Raw genomic sequence first — 15,083 nt, forward strand, 5'->3', positions numbered from 1 at the left:
TTCCATAAACACACAACACACATATGTGAGAAAGTTTTAGGAGGTGTAAAGCATTAGAATGCTTTAGTAGCATTCTAATGATCCCAGAGAAGTATGATTTCTGAAAAAAGTAGTTGCTGCATTAATTTATTTTTCCCATGAACAAGTCTAAAAGAATCTATACCACATACAGCCATATCTGATGAGTCATATTCTGTGTATAGTTAAGTCTTAGGGAAAAAATAACACAAAGATATTCAAAGAATCTTATTAAAAGGTTAGAACTAGAAGAAATTAGGGAAAATTACAAGGAAACATATTTGAAGGAAAATCTCCTTAACAATGAGAGCTATGTGAAAGGGGATTGGGCAACCTCAAGGTTAAAGGCCTTCTTGCGCTAGTTTTCATCAAGTAAAAACTGGATGTACATTTGGCGCACATGGTGTAGAAAATATTCCTTTTTTCTGTATGGGTTAGTCTAGATAGTCTCTGAGGTTTTTTTCTAACTCTGGCAGTTTGTGGCCTTATAAACCCCTTGATTCTTCAGTTGAGGAGCTCAAATGCTAAGCAGGCAAGGAAGAAGACAAAACTTGTTTCAAGTATTTTATGAGTGAAGATTTGGTTTAACTCTCCTAAAGGGAGAGTAAGCATGCTCAAATCTCTCATGTGTAACATAAATAGAACTCAAATCACAAGGAAATGATTATTTTGATACCTCGTGAATAAACACTGAATAATAAATATGTGAGAAGGAGAACCTGATCGTGGTTGGCATAAAATTTTCCTCTTTGGAAATAGATACCTAATTCTCTCCTGTTTTTGTCCACTCTGATTCTTATTTCACATCCTTCCCAATTAGATCCCTTTAATTTAAAATTTCATTTCATAACTGAATAGATTAATATGAATCTTTTATTTGCACCCAATTAGTCAATCAGTCAAAAATATTTAAGAATCAAATTTCTTCTCTTGATGGTTAACACCAGGCTCACAAGCAGGAGCCTTAAACAAATTCACAACTTAAAACAATTCTAAGGTACTCTAACTAATTGGCTAAAATAAACACTAACCATAAAACCACCCAAATAAATCAAGATAGTCATGAAGAAAATCAAAAAGTGAAAATAATAAAAAATATGCTATCATATTCCTGTAGTTACAACAATGTATTGCAAAGTATTTTATAGGTGGAAAAATACTAAAGATTCTCCCTAATTTATCATCAAGGAATTGCTTAGACAGCATTCATTAGGGAATAAACTTTGAAAAAATAATGTAACTATGTGAAGTCATATTTTGAAATATGACTTTCAATATTTCATAAACAAATTATGTATATAACTGAATGAGGATACGGTAGGAAGTTGGTTTTATCATTATGTTGATGCTTAGAATATTAAAACTTTTTTTGCTGTTGGCTGTTGTTCAGTGACCCCAATTTGGGGCAAAGATACTAGAGTGGTTTGCCATTTCCTTCTCCAATTCATTTTACAGATGAAGAATTCAGGCAAAAAGGGTTAAGTGACTTGCCCAGGATCACACAGCTAGTATGTGTCTGATGACAGATTTGAACTCAGGAAGATAAGTCTTCCTGACTCCAGGCCTGATCCTCTATCCACTTTACTACCTAGCTGCCCTTACACTAAAACATAGGCAATCAGATAATAAACATTAGCCAGCTCCTGGAAGAAAAGTGATAGGCTCAAGTCTATCACAGAATGATATATTTTTCTAAACAATTAGTGAATTTGATTTGACTATACATATCTGTTACGGTGATTTTATTCTCTTTTGTCTTTTTCCCCCTGTGGGTCTGAGGGTGGGAATGAGATAAGATAAATTTCTGTTAATTAAAAAAATAATTAAATTAAAATTTCCATCATTTCTTTCAGAAAAAAGAAATAGTTGGGTGATGTTCCATTAAACCAGACACAATGTATTTTCTGAGGGAGGGGAGCATATTCATTTACTAGAAATTAACAAAATGTTTGGTGTTCATTGCTCTTCAGAGCTAACTTTGTCCTTATTTTGACTGATGTGCTTGAAAGGAAATGGTGTTCACCTCTAAAAAAAGAAGAAATTACAAATTGGCTGCCATATTCTGCGACCACACAATTTGCAATTCCTATTTAGAGATTATGTCCCCTATCTTTTATCTCTTGCTATTTAAAATATGATTTTCACAAAAGGACTCAGTAAAATATCTTCAGTTCTATTCAGATTTTTGTGGTGCTAAGTCTACATAAGGCAATTACCTGGAGTAAAGAATATTGATATTTGGAGGTCCTCTACCCACTTTCAACATACAAAAAGACCTCATCAGTGCTGGCTGACCCCCATTCAATCTCAGAATATTGAATAAAATACCACCTTCAGTTATCTTCTTTTAGTGAAGAGTCAGTCATTGTCTCTAGTTCAGCCTAGAAATGGATTATTCAGTTCAGATGTCTCCTCCCGATCTTTCTTTAGATTGGTATTTTACAAAGTCATCTTAGTCAGTTGCTGCTATATGATCATATTAACTGAGAAGCTGCAAACACATTACTAGGGTCATGAATTCATAGGATTTAGAACTGAAAGATCATCCTGATGATTTTATTTTTTAGCCTGTTTTTACTCATTCCTTTTTTTTCCCATTATACTCATCTTATAGGATCATAATATCATAAAATCATTGGAAGGGACCTTTGAGCCTATTGAAACCACTCCTTTCATTTTAATAGATTGAGGAAAATAAGAGATTTTGTTTTTTACAGACAAGCCCAAATTTTATTTAAAACTACATTTTAAGTTTAAAGTGACTAAACAAATCACAGTGAATAAGAAAGAGAACAGTGCAGCAAGCCTCGCATCCCATGAGACAAAAAATTTTAGTGACATAAGGCGAAAAAGAGTCTCTGTGACAGAATTTGAACTTTTATTACTTCACGACTCCCCACTGAGCCATCTCTTTTAATGAAGATTTTTTTAAAAAGTAAAAAAAAAAAAAAATCAGCAAATTAACATGAAAAACCATGCCTAATAGTGGATGGAATACTCCATGTCTACAATTTGCCATTTCTACAATGGCGTGTGAGAAGTGAATTTTCTCAATGCTTCTCTGAGGCCAAAACTGGCCATTGTACTTATATTTCTTTCAGATTTCTTTTCATTTTTTTTCTGCTTATATCATTGTAGGCAAAGTATGTAAGTCATTCTATAAAGGTAGACTTTACTTATCGCCTCAATTGGTAATGCCCTCAAAGCCACAATTACCTTATCTTCATTCTATATCTATTTGATACATACTTATAAATTTTTCCGGTATCTCCCCTAATAAAATGTAAGTTCCTAAAGGGCAGGAATAATACCTTTCCCCCTCCCCTTAATAATAGTCTTAGCATGTAGTATTGTGCCTGGCACACGATAATTTATTAATAAATTATTACTGATTGTTTTTCTGGTTCTGCTCACTTCATTTTACATCAATTCATATAGGTTTTCCTATGCTGCTCTGAATTCTTTGCCATTTCTTATGGATCAGTATTTTTACATTAGAAACTTCCATTACTTTAATTTACCAACCCATCAATTCAGCTAGGTGGTATAACAGATGAAGACCTGAGCCTGGAATCAGGAAGATAAAAGTTCAAATTGATCCCAGGTCATTACTAGCTGACCTTGGGCAAGTCACTTAATCACTGTATGATTCAGTATCATCAACTGCAAAATGGGGATAATAATAGCACCTACCTCTCAGTATTGTTGTAAAAATCAAATGAGATTAATTGAAAATATTTAGCAGTATCTCTCATGTAGTACACATTATTTAAATCCAAGCTATTTTTGTTATTTATTAGTATCCCATCATTTTAAAGAGTAAAAAACTAAAGCACAGACAAGTTAAGTGACTTGCCTGATCTCACAGAAGGAATAAGTAGCACACATGGGGTTTAGATACAGGGAAGAGAGATCTCAACACATTTACAAGTAACCCTTTAAGAACTTGAGAGACTATAACTGATAAAGTGATAAATGACTATTTAGAGATTATGGAAAGATTAAATAAGTACTGTTGAGTTCATAACTGAAAGAAAAGTAGGATTCGTGAATTTTATATTACAAAGGAAAGATGAATCAATGACCATTAAGAGGATCTGATTTGGGGCAATGATGGTTAAAAGGCAGGAGGATAATCAGTAACAGTAAGACTTTAAATGCTATGCTAGGAGTCTGCTGATTGGAAGAGAGAAATTGATTTACAGAATTGGTGAAGAATTTGATATAACATGTTCTGTGAAGCTCATTGGAAGAGACCAGGGATCTGCTATGGGTTGAGATATTGCCCTCCAATTATCATCTAAGGTTTGAGAGAAATGAAACTTCTCAATAACCTTTCTGGTTACTGCAATTTCTGGTTTGAGAAAAAGAAACATAGTAAGGTGATAAAAGGGCTTTATATCTGCTTTGTTGTAAGGAAAGGTCTGAAACCAATTAGATGAAGCAGAATTCTGTTGCCTGAAGAGCTGTCTGGGCTTGTGAGTGTTTTCTATACACTAAAGTTTTGCTATGAACTCTGCTTTAATGTAATAAGAAGCTAAGCAGTGACTGGAGAAAGCAAAATTACATTGAATGAAGAGCTGATTGTACTTGTATTTATTGCCCAGACAGCCAACCTTTGCATTTTTTTCTGTCATGAGAGAACTGTGTGTCATCATATTGGCATAAAACTTTATTAGCCCACTATTATTAGCTCCCTAAGTATTCAGGTAAAGTAGTTAAAAGTACTTGTGTCTGTTTCATCAGTTCAAGAGAAGAAGAAAGAATTTGCTCAGCAGGAGAGTGATGTAGACCAGAAGGAAAATGAATTGAAGATAAGTGGCTTCATGCATTTTAGATGTTTCCTTAAGGGACCAAGGACATCAAGACCAGAAGTCTAGAGTTATGATTCACCTAGAACACATGAACTTTCCCACACATATGCCTCCTTGTTAGGTTTCTCTAAGTGTGTGCACATTCCTATCCTCCAGCCCAAGAAACCTTGTGCATTGATGGGGGTGTGAACAATTAATGGGTAAACTGTTAAGTTTCTGATTATTTATACATTTGTATTATATTGAGTAACAATAATATTATGATTAATCTTTCCTTTGCCTTATTAAGTAAATATTTTATATTTAAAAGGTAAAACATCACACTTTTAATTTTGGGTAAATTAGAATGTATATAATGAGAATTGGTGGGGATTCAAAAACTCTAGCAGTGAGTAATGGGAAGGTATTTCCTCATAAGGGAGCTAGGACCCTAAGAGAATTTTGTGTCATAGCATCCTGATGATGATGATGATTACTTCCCTGTAATCTTCAGACCTGTTGGTTTGTGGTCAGGTTGGGTTAGCATGCCATTCCAAAGACCAAGAATAGCAGTCGTAAAATTCCCTGCGCTATATAACAATTCAGTTCATATCCTTTTTGGGGAAATTATTTCGTCTCTCCAGACTACAGTTTTCTTATATGTAAATGAGATTCCTGGATGAGATAATGAATGAGGTGTCTTTTAGCTCTAACATTCTATTGTTCTGTGGATCTATATCTCTTAAAAATGTAATGGAGTGGCAAGTTCTTTAATTCCTACCATCTGTAGTCAGGGACATATATGGTCCTCAAGTTGATGTTTCATGTTTTCTTTGTGCATTTGTCATGAAAATTTCCAGGATACCTTCATCATCATTAATATTGATTTCCTATTTCAGAGGGCATCAATACAGCAATATGATGATGATGACAATGATAATCCTAACATTAAAAAAAGTAGTCACATGAAAACAAACAATAGTTAATTAACTTTAAATTTCCAGAGATGCAGGATCTCTGAAGGAAGTTCTAATATTTCCTTAAAGGTTAAAATAGAAAAATTCTGAACATGGGCACATAGTATTTGAAATAGATATTTTCTCCATGCCACTGTCATGAACTATAATAGAGTTTAGCTTGCATGCTTGGCTATAATGTAAAGTGCCACAATAAATTATCTCAGAGTAAATTAGGTAAATAGATATTGTTTAATAGGCGATGAGATATGGAGATTCCATGAAAGGTACAGAAAGCTTTGCGGATAAAATGTAGGTAATAAATCATAGTCAAAAAGCTTTTAATCTTATTTCAAATTGGAGGCAATGGAGATGCCTGTTTGCCTATAACAGCTGCAAAGCTGTCAAGTCTATAACACTCATATCACATAACCTCTTGTTAAGGGATAGGATGATGACATTATGAGGGAAAAAAGTGCAATGTGTTAGGAAAAAAAGATCTAGTTAATGGCATGGAAAAGGCATATTATTTTTTTAATCAGTCTTAAAACTAAGGAAGTATAAGCCAGATGATTTTCAGCGTGCTTTGGATGAACAGTTAAAAGGATTTATAGAACAAGTTACTTTATGGAATGTTACAGTGTCATTGGCCAAATTGAGAAGAATAGATACTGGACTATATGATGAATAATTAAACTTCATGAAACAGTAAATGCTTATTAAGTACAGCTACGCATAGTAATGCAATTGATTACCATAACTAGGTTTTTTTTAATTTTAATTGCATGATGGGTTCATTAATAAGTACATCTTCAGTATGACAAACATGAAACAGGTAAATGGATCTTCTGAGACTCTGTAATTGCAACATGAAATGTTTCATTTCCTCTGAGGATCAGCACTTAATATAAGCCCTAGTATTAGGCACTCAGTGGGTGTTCATGAAATCTTAAACGGTCTTTTTTCTTAGTTCTCTCTCTCCCTCTCTCTCCCTCTCTCTCCCTCTCTCTCTCTCTCTCTCTCTCTCTCTCTGTCTCTCTCTCTCTCTGTCTCTCTCTCTGTCTCTCTCTCTGTCTCTCTCTCTCTCTCTCTCTCTCTCTCTCTCTCTCTCTGTCTCTCTCACACATCTCTAAGATACTCTTTGTTGTTGTTTATCTTACTTTCCTACCTAGGTCATAACAATCAGGATGAAGACCCACCTTTGGCTCCCCTATGTTTTAAACAATGCTGCTTTTTTCTGCTTGCCACTATTCTACCCTCCTCTCTAAATGACAGCACAAAAGCTTATGATTATTAAGTTTATCACCAGGTCATTTTGTTTCATCTAGCTCTTAGTTTCTGCAGAATCACTATCACAGCTGTTGGCGACTTTATATGGGCTGGTTACTGGAGAGAAAATTCTGCCAAGTGCTCTTTAGCTCTGAGTTAATAACCTTTCACATTCTAAACATTAAAACCGATCTCCAGGAAGGCACTTTGCAATGATGACTTTATAAAATCTCATAGCTGTCATCTGTGCCATTTTTCAGAGATGTACAGGGTAAGTTAAATGCCAGTTTGCCTCTGCTTCCATTCCCAGTGCTCTCCATACTTCTCTACGACCTTAAATAAACCACTTTCTCCTTTCATTGTTGTAGAGTTATGATTACTGCAACATCATGAGATGCTTTAGGCGGTTATTGATCATGGACTGCATAGCACTTGGTGCATTCATACATATACTTCTCCCATCACTTCGTAGTATACATTTCAATATAGGGCCAATGCCAAAGCAAGCACAGATGAAGCACTATTCATTCTTGGTTTGGATGCCTGGTGTTCAGATTCAGGTTTCTCAGGTTTATGCTAATGGCAATACCTTTACTGTCTGAGGCTGTGGTAGGACTGGTTTGGGGACTACACATTTACATTTTAGATTGTCTGCAATGCTTAGGTAGGTCTGAGCATTTAGACTACTGTGTTAATCTTAAAAAAAAAAAGACATACTTTGGGATATGATGAAACTTGCTAGAAAAGTGATACTCCAAAGTGGGTTTTGTGAAGGATTTTTTACGCCCTTCTAAAATAGCCCCAACACATGAAAGGAAAGACTCCATGGGTGGTCTCATATATTCATGCAAATAACTTCAGGCCTATAAAACAGTTAATGATCCCATAGCAGAGAAATGCGTTACATTACATTTCTTAGAGGATCATAGGCCTAAAGCAGGAAGGGAATTTAGACATCATTTGGTCCAACCTCATTATTTTATAGATGAGGAAAAGGAGCTCTAGGGTAGTTGAGTGATTTGGCTAAGGTCACTACTTTTGTGACTCTGAGGCAGGCTTTGAACCAAGGTCATCAGATTCCAAAATCTGTGCTCCTGTCTCTGAAATATACTGCTTCACTAATGCACTTTGAATCAGAGGCATAATTAAAGAAATACGCATTTGAATCTAGTAATTCTAATGATATTATATAAAAGCAAAATGTAAGGACTAACATGTTTCCACCATCTTAGCTAAGGGATTTCATATTTTGTTTCTGTTTGTTCGCCTCCTTCCAATTTTATCTAAACTCTAAAGGAAGATGAATACAATGCCACAATAATGTATTTTACTAAGTCTTTTTTTACTATCACTGTTAGAAAAGTGTTATAATAAAAAAAATACATTAAAATATACAATATGCAAAGCCTACTAAGAAGGCAGACTTCAGATGCTGTCACCCTTTGCTGAGACCCTTACCAAGGTGTGACCAAAATGATGCTGAGTGCTTCACACCTACACACTCACCTCCTCACTGTGGAGAAGGGACTGTTTTCACAGTGTTTCTCATTTATATTAATCTTGATGATTATTCATTATCATCTAGGTACTGACTTCCTTTAGGAATGAAAATGGGTCAAGTGTTTAGGCTAGGTGCAAGAAACATTAAAATAAATAGCATATAGTCCTAAGCCCACTTAATCATCTTCATATAATTTATTTTGTCTTATTTTGCTCATTTCAACAAGTGCCAATATCTCATCTCACTCTCCTTGTATTTAAATGATCTCATTCCTACCCCCTCATATAATACTCCATTTAATCTTGGCCAGCCACCTAAATTTGATTCAGATATGTGACTGAGGAGTAAGATTCCCTGAAACTTTCTCCATAGTTAAATGTTTCATGGGAGGAAAATCTAAAGTGAAGTTTCCCGACAAAGTTTGGCAGTATTAGACAACATTTTCAATTTTGAGAATTAGGTGCTAGAGCAAAATACAAGCCTTCAAGCTGCTTGACACTCTGCCTGAATCTATTCCCTCAATAGTACTTGTCAAGGGTGAAATGTAAGATAAGTGGAAATGTGACTGGCATTCCTTAGCTCCTTAGTAAGCAGATAATACCTAGATGATTAAACTGAAGCTATATCTAAACAAAGCTGTCCTGTGTCATTTAGTTCCAAGGTGGTTTGTTTATTTGTTTTCCCCATCCCCACAACCTCCAAATGGATACCCATGCCAATAAGCTGACCATCATATTATACTTCAATCTCACAATAATATAAATATGTGTGTATGTGTGTATATACATATGCATATGTATATACATGCATATACATATAGATGTATATACATACATGTGTCTGTGTGTGTATCCTTGAAGGCAAGTAATATTTATTAGTAATATCCTGCAGCTTATTTATACCCATTATATGGCTTTCTATTGCTCTTTTGAGTCACCTATAATTCTGATGGCACTTCCTAGCTATGTGTGACAAGTCACTTAATCTCTCTGTGCTTGTTTCTTCATCTGTTAAATAGGTGAAAATAATAGCATCTACTTCACAGGGTTATTTTAAGGATCAAAAGAGATAACATATAAAAAGTACAAACCTTCAAGTGTTATAGAAATGTCAGCTGGTATTATAAATAGTAATAATGAAAATGATAATAGTAATAATAATAATAGGACAATGACATTCCATGATTTGTAACCAAATAGCATCACCATAGAAAAGTGATGCTGTTTTTTTAAAGACATTTTGGTGGCTGCTTTGAAGGCTGGGATGACTAAAAGTGTGAGATAATTATTTGATTGTGATTCACCATATATTCTCTTCTTACATAATTCTAGATCTAAGTTCTCTATCTGCAGTGCCTGAACAAGACATATGTCCTAACTTATTAATTCAGTGAGTTGCTCATATAATTGTATGCCCCAATATGTTCAATATGCATTCTTCATGCCCAAGGTTCTTCCTTTGTTGATTGCTAGGATTCCAAGGGTTAAAGGACTCAGAGCAAGGCCTCCAGCATATTAGGCAAACTGTCTAAGAAGAATTTGCTGAAAAAAACAAGGAAAAATAAGGAAGCCAGTGCTGACTCTGGAGTCAACGAACTTGGGTTCATCTCCTATCTGTGACATTTACTACATGCATGATCTTCAGCAAACCATATACCTTCCCTGTTTCACCATCTCTAAAATGAAGCTGTTATAGAGGCCTGGAATCAGGAAGATTCACCTTTGTGAGTGCAAATCTGGCCTCATACACACGAGCTGTGTAACCCTAGGCAAGTCACTTAACCCTGTTTGCCTCAGTTCCTCATCTGTAAAATGGGCTGGAGAAGGAAATAGCAAACCACTCCAGTATCTCTGTCAAGAAACCCTAATTGGGTTGGACATGACTGGGAAAAAAAAACAAAACAAAACTAAACAACAAAACAAAACAAAGGTGTTGAATTAGATGGCTTCTGAATTCCCTTCCAGATTTATGACTGTGATTTAATAAGAATCACCATGAATAAAAAAAAAATAAAAGAATAAAAAAAGCCTAGATTGGTTGCCATCTGCACAGATAAAAGAAATGCTCATATTAGTGAATTTACAAGACTGAAGACGCATTCAAGTTTGCTACTTGTATTAAATGCAATCCTTCTTTCTCTTCCTTTCCTCACACATCAAATCCTCCATTGTCCCCAAACAAAATAGCCAAGTATAAAAAGAAGAAAATAAAGACAAACTAGGAGAGAAAAACCTAAGTGACAGCATGATACTGAAATCTACATAATATATTTTGACTATAAGAAAACCAAAGATTGGCCAAAAGAGGAGGGAATTTTTGTTTGTTTTGTTTTCATTTTGTTTCACTTTCATTTTTAACATCCAGGACATGAGGCAATTGGGTGGTATAGGCCATAAATTGCAGAACTTAAAGTCATAAAGACTCAAGTTTAAATCCTGCCTCAGACAATTCTATGTATACATAGACATAGAGATAAGCACCAGACATATGATTTCAACAGTAAAGGTGAAGAAACTTCTGGTGAGGAAACTCCCTTTACCAAAGGTCAGTCCCTTTTTTGTGACTTAGAGTTTTAGAAAGCTTTCTAGGGCATCGAGTAGTTAAAAGACTTGCTCAAGATCTCTTGACTAGTATATATTGGAGGTGAGACTTGACTCTAGTTCTTCCTAGTTTTGAGGATGATTCTCTATGTAATACATCATGCTGCCATACACACATACATTAGAATACACATATTATAAAATATGTATGTATCATATCTATGTATACTATAAAAATGAAACCTGCCTTAGCTATTTGTGTAACCACTGAAAAAAGTTTATAGTTTCTACTTTAAATCTTAGAGGTGGCTAAACACTTTACTTCTAAAATAGAAACACATCCAAAAAAAAAACCCAAAAAACAAAAAACGACCTCTCATTTATATTACTTACCCATACAAATGATTTTGCAAGCCCATAAATTTATATGTAACAAAGTCTGTATCATTGTATAATTTGTGAAAATGTTACTTATTTTAGTGTTTCTAAAATAGAACCCTATAAGAATCTATTTAAATTAAATTATTTGCCATTCTGATGTCTTCAAAATGTAAATTTAAAATAGGCAATATAGACTTCAGATTCTTCAAAGATAAGCCAGTCCATGTAGTAAAAAATTAAATGTAGTACAGAAGCGTAAATACATATGTATGTGTGTATACACATATGTATATGTGTGTCTGTGTATAAGCATATATATATTATGTTCGAATATATACTTATATGTTCATTACATTATATGTCAAGGCTTACTGTATAAGACCATTGTTTGGCTTTTCATTTAAAAAAAAAACATAAATACTATATGTTGACTATATCTGGCCCCCACCATCACTGGATTCTAAGCTCTTGGAATAACTGGTTTTTTTTTTCATTTTTATATCCCTATTCAGAGGCACAGTGCCTTCTCAATAGTAGGAACTTTAAAAATATTTAAGTAAATTGGATTGGAAGATCGCCAAAAAGTTATCTATTCCTACCTATTCTTCAACAAAGGCATACTTTTGTATCACCTTGCTTCCAAAACACACAGCTGTACAGATTTCATTAAAAACTTTATTATCCACATTTTTGACCTCTAAAGATATTAGATTATAATAATCCTAGCTATCATGACAAAGATCTAAAGGCTAGGATCTTATGCAGTGAATATGTGGTTTTAAGAGAGATTAGATAGTAAGCCTTCATATATAATCCTACATAAATATTTCATATAAATATTAAAGGACATATACATAAAATGGAACCACCTCTGAAGAACTAACAAGGAGTATCATAAAGAAGGCAATAAAGAGGCATATAGTCGGCATGAGCAGCCTGTAACATATGACCAAAAAAACCAGTGAATGTAAAAGACACCATATGATAGAAAGAGAAGATAAGATGTGGCAATAATGAGGGAAGACATGTGGACAGTGACAGAGCTCCACTGGTACCCTAATAGTGTTAGAAGAAGACAAAAGAAGCCTCCAACCAATTGGGTGGACACTCTTGTAACAGCTTTTGGGAGAACATGGATAAGAATCTCACAAAATGGGCAGGTATGTATGGCTTTTCATCCATATCACCAGAGGAAATTACTTAATTGATGAAATCATAGATCAATTAGAGTGTTTGAGAAAAGGGTATATGTTCTAATTACTTCTACCCAAGAAAAAAAATCATAAGTATAAAGTTATTTTTATTTTTTCACATTATCACAATTCATAGTATAGCCCATCTTGTTAGCAATATTACATTACTGAAATCATGAAATACCATTATTTCAGAAAAAAATACATAAATGACCCAAAGGGTTACACAGAAAAAATGTTTCTTGCAAGGAATCTCTAGTACTCCCTGGTTCAAATTGGTGAGTCATTTTGCCTTAATTTGCTGGGAACCAGGCCCATATTCCACTGTCACTTCCTTCAGTCCCTTCATCCTGGCCTCATGTGGGTTCCCCCTCTTCTTTCCCCTCTTCTTTCTTGTACCTTTTTATTTGTTGTCTTTCTTCCTTAGCATGTAAGTCCCTTGAAGTTAGGGACAATGTTGTTTGCTTTTATTTGTATCCTCAGCCCACAGGGCAAGTACAAAGGAAGTATTTAAATAATCTCCCTGTCTCTGTCTCTGTCTCTATCTCCGTCTGTCTCTGTGTCTGCCTGTCTGTCTCTCTCTCATTTATTTCACTCATCTATCTATACATTGAGAATAAGCATGTTGTCAGTGATGATCTACATCAGAAAGTCAAATATATATTGAAAACCACAACACTCTTGAGTACAGCTGAAACCTATTTAAAACACAATTGAGAAATGTTTAACAAAATAAGCAGAAATAAAATAGAGCAGAGATGGTGTTAATATATGGTTTTCTAAGTCACTATGTGGCCTGCAGAGATCCCTTTTTATAGTTTAGTAACCTCTATTTCTTTTTTTAATGGTAATTTTTATTTATTTTTTTGTTTTCAACATTTACTTCCACAAGCTTTTGAGTTCCAAATTTTCACCCCATCTCACCCTTCCCCCCACTCCAAGATGGCATGCATTCTAAATACCCCTTCCCCTAGTCTGCCTTCCCTTCTATCTCTGCCCCCCTTCTCTTATCCCCTTCCCCTTCAATTTTCCTGTAGGGCAGGATGGATTTCTGTACCTCATTTCCTGTATTTCTTATTTCCCAGCTGCATGTGAAAACATTTTTTTTAAACACGTGTTTTTAAAACTTTGTATTCCAAATTTTCTCCCTTCCTCCCTCCCCGCCCACCCTCATTGATAAGGCAAGCAACTAAATATAGGTTATATATGTGCAGTTATGCAAAACACTTCCATAGTAGACATACTGTGAAAAACTAACTCTATTTCCCTTAATCCTATCCCATCCACCCATTTATTCTAATTCTTTCTTTTGACCCTGTCCCTCCTGAGAAGTATTTGCTTCTGATTACTCCCTTTCCTAATCTGCCCTCCTCTCTATCATTCCCCTACTCTCTTGTCCCCTTCCCTCCCCCATTTTCCTGTAGGGTAAGAAAGATTTCCACACCCAATTGAGTGTGTATGTTATTCCCTCCTTAAGTCAAATCCTATGAGAATAAGATTCACTCATTCCCTCTCACCTTCCCCTGTTTCCCCTCCACTGTAAAAGCCTTTTCTTTTCTGTTTTTTTTTTGTGAGTAACCTCTATTTCTATTTGAGTTTGACATTACTGACCTCCACCGAGAGAAGTGTTGCAAAACAAATTGAAAATATGTATGAATGGAAAACAAGGTAAGGCAGTTATGTAGTAAGAGTAAGGAGTGCTGTATTTGAACCACTGAGATACTAAAAACAAAACAAAACAAAACAAACAAACAACAACAACAACAACAACAACAACAACAAAAACCCAAAGATGAAAACCTCTAGTAAGCTGAAGTAAACCCATGGACAGAAAGTGCCTACACTGAGATTAGATAGAGTTGCTATCTATATCTTTGAAAGAAGTATTTAGATAGGAAAAAAAAATCAAAGATCTACCAAAGTATAAAAGAAAAATACAACTAAAGGTCTATTTTTCAAAAAATAAAGTGAATCTCAAGGAATTACATCCAACCAAAATATTACAATACCTGAGTTAGTAAAAATAGTAACAACTGAGAAGGAAACTGTGGTTGTCTCTTTCAGTGCTTACCATAAGTGTTCTGGGCTTCATGGGCTATTATTATTCTTTCCTGTGTAAGCTATCTTATATTGACAGCATCCTTGTTATGTTACAGTGTGACAATGTCAGAACTACAGAAAGTGGACATGGCATATGATTTACATATTTAATTGATGGATAAGGAAGCTCATCTGAGGAAACAAAATAAAAGCTCACTGAGGACAGGGACAGTTCTCTTTGTCTTTGTATCCCCATAATTTATCACAGAGTCTGATACATGGCAGGATACAGTCTGGACCTGTAATTTTAATGACAAAGAGAACTCCCAAGTGGAATCTTTCTCTACCAAAGCATGTGGGCATATTCTTTGTAAATAATAATCTTTAAGACT

At 34.7% G+C, this 15,083-nt stretch overlaps 1 protein-coding gene across 3 annotated transcripts in view; it reads right to left on the reverse strand.

The window, feature by feature from the left end:
• Window positions 1-15,083, reverse strand: part of FSTL5 (follistatin like 5) — an 856,262-nt gene that overhangs the window by 115,367 nt on the left and 725,812 nt on the right. The gene's annotated exons all lie outside the window — the stretch shown is intronic.

This window comes from Vombatus ursinus, unplaced genomic scaffold (assembly GCF_900497805.2).
Source record: "Vombatus ursinus unplaced genomic scaffold, bare-nosed wombat genome assembly UNPS02014784.1, whole genome shotgun sequence".
Lineage (NCBI taxonomy): Eukaryota > Metazoa > Chordata > Mammalia > Diprotodontia > Vombatidae > Vombatus > Vombatus ursinus.